This window comes from Macrobrachium rosenbergii, chromosome 31, assembly GCF_040412425.1.
Source record: "Macrobrachium rosenbergii isolate ZJJX-2024 chromosome 31, ASM4041242v1, whole genome shotgun sequence".
Classification (NCBI taxonomy): domain Eukaryota; kingdom Metazoa; phylum Arthropoda; class Malacostraca; order Decapoda; family Palaemonidae; genus Macrobrachium; species Macrobrachium rosenbergii.
This window is the reverse complement of record NC_089771.1, coordinates 6,159,054-6,168,464: the sequence shown is the minus strand read 5'-3', so window position 1 is coordinate 6,168,464 and position 9,411 is coordinate 6,159,054. Positions and strand designations below refer to the sequence as shown.

The following is a 9,411-nucleotide window of genomic DNA, read 5'->3' as shown; positions in this document are numbered from 1 at the left end:
TAAGACGTGAAAAATGGCCTACGGTAAGAATAAGGTGTTTCTAGTTAGTTAATCGGACATTCTTAGTAGATATTCCCGAGTTTCTAGACGTGGTAGGTTCCATTAACCACTGGAAATCTTAAGAATGTCATGGAAATGAGTACTGCAGTCGCAAAATTTTAAGGCAATTTTCCTTTTTTCGAAAAATCATCGCAGACTGTGAAGTCATTTAAGTTGAAAGCCGGACGTTTGCGAATCAGTCATTTATTTTGCAGGTTTTTTTTTCCCAAAATTCTGTCTCTGTTTAACGAAAGTATGGTTCGGGGTCCATGACAGACCTTTCATTGTAAAGGGTGGTCAGCTACAGAAGGTCGATTTCCAATTTTTTTTTTTTTTTTAAACCTGAGGCTGTCGATTGTAAGAACGGTTCACGGTCCATAACAGACCTTTTGTTGTAATGGTGGTTAGGTATAGAAGGTAGATTTTCCAGGTTTTTTCCCCAAAATTCTGGTGCTATTAAAAGTACAGTAAGCATGTTTCAAGAACCATGACAGACCTTTCATTGTAAAGGGTGGTCAGGTACTGAAGGTCGATTTCTAGTTTTTTTCAAAATTCTGAGGCTGTTGACGGTAGGTACGGTTCAGGATTCATACCAGACCCTTTGTAGTAAGGGTGGTGAGGTGTTGAAGGGCTTGGTGTGGACCTCTGGGTTCTGGGCAACTAAAAGACCCTTTCCATCTTAGGTTATGAGGAATCGGAAGTAAAACGAGAGTAAATGTTCTTGACCACCCCAAATTGAAAAATGCATTAAGTGCAATTTAGAATAAGTGTTTAAGGATAAAGTGAAATTTAAGTGACATCAATCTCATGGCCATAATTTAAACTGATATCGCAAAAACCATCAAAAAATAGTTTATTCAGATGTATTGATGTTTCCGTATCAGTAGCACTGACTATAGGCTACGTGCTTAATGAGCAAATATACCAATTTTCCCAATTAAATAATTGTTATCTAAGATAATGGATAATTAACCTGCAGAAAAACCATAATTTTCAACATACCTGATTGGCTTTTCGTTAAATACCCCAAAACGAGGGACTTAGATTAAAAGTGAGGGAACCTGCTTTGGTTTAAACTATTTTTTTTTTTTTCTCTCAATGTTACGGTTGCCTAACTAGGGTAATACTCTCAAATGTCACAATGTTTAGATAAAAGTTTGAATAGTAACGAAGGCATTTTATTTTTATTTAAGCCGTTGCACTATATTATATTTTATTCCATTAAATAACCTTGGAATGTATTATATTTTATTACATTAAATAACCTTGCAATGTATTATATTTTATTACATTAAATAACCTTGCAATGTATTATATTTTATTACATTAAATAACCTTGCAATTTATTATATTTTATTACATTAAATAACCTTGCAATGTATTATATTTTATTACATTAAATAACCTTGCAATGTATTATATTTTATTACATTAAATAACCTTTCAATGTAATATATTTTATTACATTAAATAACCTTGCAATGTATTGTATTAAGTAGCGGAAATGAACGTCGCTAAAAATTGACACACTTCATTTTTAAAAAATGCATTTCTAAAGTCATTTATAAAGGAAATGACACGATGCTTATTATTTTGCTACAGTTAGCCAGCGTGCCTAGATTCTGACTTATCGGACAATCAAGATCGTCTTCACTATCAGAAATAATAACAATAGTTACGCTGGACATTACTGAATGGTATTTAGGTATTTTTAATGTTTTGTACCACGACACCAGCAAGGTGTCACGAAGAGAGAAATTTACAACCAGTGCTGAAGTGCATATGCCAAATAACTCAGTTCTTTACTGCAATAAGTGTTTTTTCATTGGCCTCATATGTTTATAACTTTGGGGAATTATATAGTACAGTCTCTTTGCAATAGGGGACTTAATCATTTGTAATTATTATTTGTATCGAACCCATCTTCCTAAGAAATAATGAGTGTAGAATTAATGTATATATTTTTTTTTTTACAGACAAGTTTTGGATTCCAATTGTTTCAATACATCCATTAAGGCAATTTGATACAACTCTCGGCCTTTCAATAGATCGGTCAAGTTATTAAGTTACTGAATAAAACGGTAAAAGAAAAACGTAACAGTTTTAACTAATGACGTCACAGCGTGTAACAGGGCGCTTCCCTACCCTCCCAAAGCGATAAATACAGATACGGCATTTGACAAGCTTAACCTAATTCCTTGACAGAAACTTAGATATGTCACTCAATAAAAGCGAAATTTGATACGTGGTCTATTATTGCGAAAGTATTTTGTGTTAGTGTTAATGGGCCTTTTATCTCTGGAGTAAACATTGTCGTCAGTAAATGTTTAGGAACCTTTAAGTTAAGCGTGTTAATACTTTTTTTTTTTTTGTAGTAAATCAGTGTTGCGAAATCAGTAAATAAATCACTTATTCCCTTGAAAATTCAGATTGACGAAATTACCGAGTAAAACGAGTAGAAAAATTAAGCAGTATTTGACGATTTTTAATGTCTAGTTTTTAATGAATTGGTTTTTCGAAATCGGTAAATAATTACTTATGCCCTTAATGATTTATATTTGCGGAATTACCGAATAAAAAAAAGTTGAAAATTAACTAGTGATTAACGATTTTTTTATATATATATTTTTTTGTAGTAAAGCAGTATCGCGAAGTATTTAAGTAAATTGATTATAACCTTGAAAATTTATATTTGCGAACCATTGAAAGTAAATAAAGTAGAATAACAGGCAGTGTACGATTGTTGCAAAACGTATTAGACACTTGAATAATGCATACTTCGATCTTATTGTAAGGGATAAATTTTTTTAGTGCCTATAAAAATAACGTAAGTGCGACATTTTTTATGAACTTGTAAATGTTTGAAGTTTAACTATTTAAATCGTTTGTGTGGATACGAACAGGGTTGTAACAAATCGCGTTTATGGATGTATCGAAACGACTTTTGTTTGCACCAAAACGCTTCGAGGACGAACCAGAAACCACTCTAACAAGAAATTAGGACAATTGACGTCGAAGGCGAATGTTATTCGACATTCATGATAAGGCACGAATCGACAATTGAAACTGGTAAGTTTATTTTTATCCACGTAATTTCAGGAGGAACGTGGGTGACTTATATCTTGCTGAGCTTATGAGGGGAATTTCAGAATTCATTTCAGAATCAAGTTATTAACTTTCAATTGAGTTTTTGTATTTTCCGTTGCAGGTTCATTGCCACGTTACTTCTGGGGGGAAGGAAAGAAAATTAAAATGTAGATCTCTGTTGGGTACTATCTCAAAGGATTCTCTTCAGATAGCCAATCTTTCTGAAGGCATAGGGACCCCGAATGTAAAAAATGAGTTCTCTCGGATCCTAGACCACTGGCCACAAATGGACTTTCAACAACCAGCCCTACCCACGCAACTCATGAGGCACAAACTAACTTCCTAGGGAACACCACGCCTCTACCAGGAGCGTTACCAGGAGCCTTTTCCGCAACTGGTACAGGTCTGGTGTGGATATCACCACCCGTGGGTAGAACCCCTATGCAGGGTAACACCAGTGTAAGAAGTAGTGCATCCCTGTGCAATGCAGCAGTAAGACCCTTGTGTCCTTGTGGAAATTAGCAGAACTGGCAAGCCATTATTCTTCTAGTAAGCTGATGGCTTGGGAAATTAACTTGCCAGTTAGTCACGCCGTTTACCCACACGTTGTCCACGACTGGAGGTTTGCTGCAAGTGCCTAGGCCATGACAGATACCTCATAATACAGTAGTATGAATGCAATAAGAGTCAGAAAGATCACAGGCAAAGAGACTATAATTGCACCTGAAACTATGTTTCATATCGTTGATCAATTGCCACGGGAAAAAGTGCGAAGTTTAAGGAAACAAGAGTACGGAAGCGGTTTTAATTCTAGAATACGCCTTTTTAAGTCACCCAGTAAGATCCAGACTATCAGGAGGACAGATCTAAACACTTGAACCTCTTTCATACTAATGGAAACCTGTATCAAGTAACAATATAAAAAAATGAAAAAGTGACTTAATGTTAACCAACTACCATGAATTTAATCACGTACCAAAGACAGAAATGAACTGGTGGTGTTGGAGTATTTTATCTCCTGGAACAACTGGACAAAATAAAGCAAGAAATGTTAAAGAAATGTTTACGAATCCACCATTAATTGACTGCTTGTAAGCATATCGACACAAAGGATCACAGAGGAATAAGGATTATTGGAACCAGGCTGCAAGGAAGATAGGCCCATTAGAAAAATTAGTTTGAGCCACTAGACTATTCAGCAGGTAGCTGCAATAACTAAGGAGATGTGAAAATAATGAGGTACCGAGGGAGTTACGACGCGTGAGAAGTAGCTTTTCAAGAAACGCACGAAAACTGGCTACAGGACCCGCCTGACGAACCATATGAGCTCAAGCTTAATGGGACGGACTCCCATAAACATGGTGGTGGAGAAACGGGCTACTGGGTTAAGGTCTCAAAACCTGGATTATGACGGGTGAGTCTTGAGGTATTTAGCAATACGGAATTCTGATGTAGTTTTTGCAGACCATTCAGGTAGGGTGTAACACTTAAATTCTTCTTTATTCTACGGATGTGAAAGCAAGAGTAGAGAATTACGAAACTGAAGTAAAAAATTAGTGGTAGGACTGAAACTATTCAAGAATTGAGAGGTGACACCTACAGTACAGCTTAAGTAAAGTTCATGGGATTTCTGAAAGAGCCAAAATGAGTAATGCCACACCAGTTGCTGTAATGAATAGCTATTTTGTTTATGAAGTGGCTAGGTATTCCCAGTTGTAAGTGCTTTTAGTGATTTTGCAAAGTTTTAACCCACTTAAAGGGCCTCAGTTTCTGTACATAATCACATCATTTCTGATGACACAATATAATGAATTGCTGAAAATAATTTCCATTTGATTCGTGACAATTTACGAGAGGGGGGAGGTGGATTCTGATCTTGTATACGATGCAGAGAATGACTAAATTGAATCTCTTGTTGAAGGAACTACCGCAGGAAAGTGCGTTTGCACAGCTTGTTTAGCTATTCCAGTATGAAATGACAATCAACTCACAGGTCTGGGTACTTGTAGAAGCCACTTTGAACTTCAAAGAACACAGATGGAAATATCCATTAACCATACATGTAGTTTAGTAGACAGTACTACAGCTAGCCTTTGCAAGTGAGACTATTAAACATGATGGAGTCAAGTACGAACTTTGTCATAGCTAAGGGTGGCTTCAGATATATAGCAAGTCACCTTGCAGCTGTTGTGTAGAATTATGTAGAACTTCAAGAAGCCTATTCGATATTTTGAAAGTAGGTGAAGTTTCTGATAACTTATGTTGGGAACAATTTGCTCAAAAGCTTTATGTTTTAAAGGTAAGGGTGGCTTCAGGTATATAGTAAGCCACCTTGCAGCTGTTGTGTAGAATTTTGTAGAACTTCAAGAAGCCTATTCGATATTTTGAAAGTAGGTGAAGTTTCTGATAACTTGATAAGTTGGGAACAATTTTAAAATTTGCATCGTAGATCGATTTTTTCATTATTTGAACACTTAGTGGTGATAAGATTAAATGCAATTTTAGGAATGCGACTTCGATAAAAGTGTACAGAGGCCTTCATTGAAAAAGACCCTTCGGCCCCTAGCTTGCAATCCCCTTCGTTCTTTTTACTGTACCTCCGTTCATGTTCTCTGTTTTCCATCTTACTTTCCTCGGCCATCTCCTAATAATTGATTCATAGTGCAGCTGCAATGTTTTCCTCCTGTTACGCCTTTCCAACCTGTTACTGTCAGTTTCCGCTTCAGCGCTGAATAACCTCATAGGTCCCAGTGCTTGGACTTTGGCCTAAATTCTGTATTCAGTTCACGATGTCACCTGACATGTTTCACGTTCTTCCAGGTGATCTGCTTCATGTGAGGTTCTCGAAGGAAGCAGTGGACGAATGTTTGTATAAATCATCCGAAGAAGTTGTTGCAGAACTTAACTAAGGTAAGTTTAACGAACGTGGAGTGAGGTGCCCGTTAAAAATGTATTGTTTTGGGTTGGATAGAAACTATAGATTTTAGAAGTGTTCGTTTTACAGAATCTGAAATTAATTTCAACTTGTTTAAAATAGTGAATTAGAAAAAGATGAAGTTGAAGTTTGTGGATTGTAGAGTGCTTGAATTATGTTTCAAAGGTTAAGGGTGGCTTCAGGTACATTATATAGTAAGTCACCTTGCTCAAAAATGTTAAGAGTTTTATGCAAAAATGCAGAAATTATCTTAAATGTTATAGCCAGGCCCAAGCAGCAGTAATAATAATAATAATAATAATAATAATAATAATAATAATAATAATAATAATAATAATAATAATAATAATAATTGATGAAGATATGTGACTACTTATCGTAACTTTCCAATTGAAACTTCAACTGTACTTGAGAAGCCTCGGTCGCTTTCAGTGAAATTTGAGGTGACCTTGATAAAAGACTGTAAACATTCAATAAGGGTCTAAAAAAGCCCTGTGTCCTATATGTACCCCACTTCGCAAAATGGTGCCAAGGCACAGGATGCCTTGGGCCTAGTTATAACGAAATACCTTTTATCTCAATACCTTGCAAGCCAAAAGATCTCATCGCGACGTGACGTCATTAACTCCTTCCCCATATTTTCAGGAAAGTGTCTGCAACTTACACAAGAATAAATGGGACGAGTTTGCACAGACTCAAGCTTTACCTTGGAATTCTCAGGCATCTGCAATGAAAGGAGGAGGTTGAATTCAAGAGGAGTCTACAGTTTTATTTGCTCAATTTGCGTCAAGAGCCAGAATTTGACTATTCACAAGAGTTAATTGTTACTGATCACAGCAGTGGGATAGAAAAAATAGTCCCATTGCTGTTAGAAAGAGCCATGATTTAGTAGAGATTAGCCTCGTCACCTGTGACTATTAAGAGTAGGATTAGGGTAAAATATATTGTACAAGTGCCATCTGTGTGTTTAACGAGGAGTTATACTCTGGTAGAGAGGGATTTGAACAATCCTATCTCCTTTGACTTTGAAAAGTAGGATAGGGGTAAATTTATTATATTTATACATCATATAAGCGTTTTACCAGGGCCATGACTACTTTTTAACCCAAAATTGAGCCCAGTTCATCTTGGCGTCGTGTAATTTCTACATAGGAATAGTTGTGAGGTATTAATAATTATAGAATAGGTATTTTAGGCTTGTGTACAAATTATTCCTGATATTTCTTATCAATTCTTATAGATATTCCTAAATTGGCTTCTAACATAGAAGGGATTTAGGGTTAAACTTCTTGTATATATTTTCGATAATTTTAATCCACAGTTTGCGTCAGTTATTGATCGATATCAGAGTTCCTTTAGAATCAGTTTTGTAATAGTTTCGAGGTTTGGCGTTATTGCGTTGTTATTTAAGCCTTTCTACTCATATTTTAACACTTAGGTTATTGAAAGGTTTTGTTTAATACCTGAAGCATATTCATGTTTACACTCTTAAAACAGGAGTCATTCCAGAATTTAGTTTGCCAGTTTTATCTCGGATTAGATGACAGATGAACTTGTCATGATTTTCAAACGATTAAACCAGTGGTTCTCAATGGGGAGCGCGCCCCCTAGGGGCGTCGTCAGCAATTTCTAGGGGGCCGCAAGCCCTAGGAAAATATTAAAAAATCCCTAATTGCATACATTATTCTCTCAACGAGAGTTACGAAATAATATTCAGAAGTTTATGAACAAATACAAAAGTATCGCCTCATCACGTTAGTTTCTTATAGTCTACTACTCTCGTTAGGCTCGTTGGGCTTAGGAATCAAAATACCCCTTCTCTTTTTCTTTATATTTCATTTTCCTTTAAATCTGGGAGGGAATTTACTCATAGATGCAAGGTTGGGAGGGGGTGGAGGGAAGTACCAACTCTCAGAGGGGGCGTGGTAATAAGAAGGTTAAGAACCACTGGATTAAACGATATATCTGAATTTTGTACAAATATTGGCATGAAAATGATGTATCTTGCTTAACGTTCTGCGTAACTTAATGTTAATACTGTACTGCAAAGTATCACAAGAGTATCATTATGGCATCCATCTCTGCATATTTCAAGACACTGGTGGTAGATGAAGGTTTAAACTGAAATGCTTACTTAGAGGGCAGTTTGATAATGTCAAATGTATTGCAGATAAACGATTTAGTAAATAAACTCGAATTCTAAGCATTACTTAGAGGGATTGTGGAACTATTAACTATGGTATATTAGGTAAATGATTCAGTCATACTGAATACGCTATTTGAGGATAATTGAGATGTTTATGTAAATTATATTCTAGGTAAATGAATAAGTAAACTCAAGTTCAAAGAGTTATTTTAAATGAGGTTAGGTATTGTTAACAATGGTTTCTTGTTTATATGAGTAAGACAACTGAAAAGTTATTTTAAATCGGGTCAGGTATTGTTAACAATGGTTTCTTGCTCATATGAATGAGGAAACTGGAAAGTGCTCTGTTAACGGTAGTTTGACATGTAGATTTTTAGTATATGAATTAATAAGCATTCTCAATTATGGAAAGGTTATTTTCGTCTCAATGTTAATAGACTTTCTGGAAAGATAAAAGTCTTTGGAACTAGTCAGTCAACTTTTCACTGGAGCACTCAATATTTCTTAGACGTTTGCTATTAGTAGAGTCTCTATTAAATTAAATTGACAAAGGGATTGATTTTTCTTTGAATGTGTAAATTGGAGAAGAAGAGACTGAAGGGATGGAGAGTAAAGGGAAGATATTAGAGAGTCCAAGTAGTAAAGGGAAGATATTAGATAGTCCAGGTAGTAAAGGAAAGATATTAGATAGTTCAAGTAGTAAAGGGAAGATATTAGATAGTCCAGGTAGTAAAGAAGATATTAGATAGCCCAAGTAGTAAAGGGAAGATATTAGTCAAGTAGTAGAGGAAAGATATTAGATAGTCCAAGTAGTAAAGGGAAGATTTTAGATAGTCTAAGTAGTAAAGGAAAGATATTAGTCAGGTAGTAAAGGAAAGATATTAGATAGTCCAAGTAGTAAAGGGAAGATATTAGATAGTCCAAGTAGTAAAGGGTAGATATTAGATAGTTCAAGTAGTAAAGGGAAGATATTAGACAGTCAAGTAGTAAAGGGGAGATATTAGACAGTCAAGTAGTAAAGGGGAGATATTAGACAGTCAAGTAGTAAAGGGGAGATATTATACAGTCAAGTAGTAAAGGGAAGATATTAGATAGAATCTCAAGTACAACAGTGTCTTGACATATGAAGAGTTTTAGGTTAAGGTATTGATTTTTATTTTTTTCACATACATTTCCCATTGAATTCCAATAATTTTAACAGATC

General features: G+C 35.4%; 2 long non-coding RNA genes across 2 annotated transcripts in view; both read left to right on the top strand.

Annotated features, from left to right (window-relative positions):
* LOC136855331 (uncharacterized) overlaps window positions 1-5,551 on the top strand; it is a 5,677-nt gene extending 126 nt beyond the window's left edge. Inside the window, exons 1-3 of the long non-coding RNA XR_010857975.1 lie at window positions 1-23; window positions 2,016-3,108; window positions 3,248-5,551. The exon at window positions 1-23 is cut by the window's left edge and continues 126 nt beyond it. This is a non-coding gene — a long non-coding RNA (uncharacterized lncRNA). The remainder of the gene's footprint in view (window positions 24-2,015; window positions 3,109-3,247) is intronic.
* Window positions 5,552-5,886: 335 nt separating this feature from the next.
* LOC136855332 (uncharacterized) lies at window positions 5,887-7,920 on the top strand. The gene is made up of 2 exons (XR_010857976.1): window positions 5,887-6,036; window positions 6,707-7,920. It is a non-coding gene; the product is annotated as an uncharacterized lncRNA (long non-coding RNA).
* The last annotated feature ends 1,491 nt before the right edge of the window (window positions 7,921-9,411 follow it).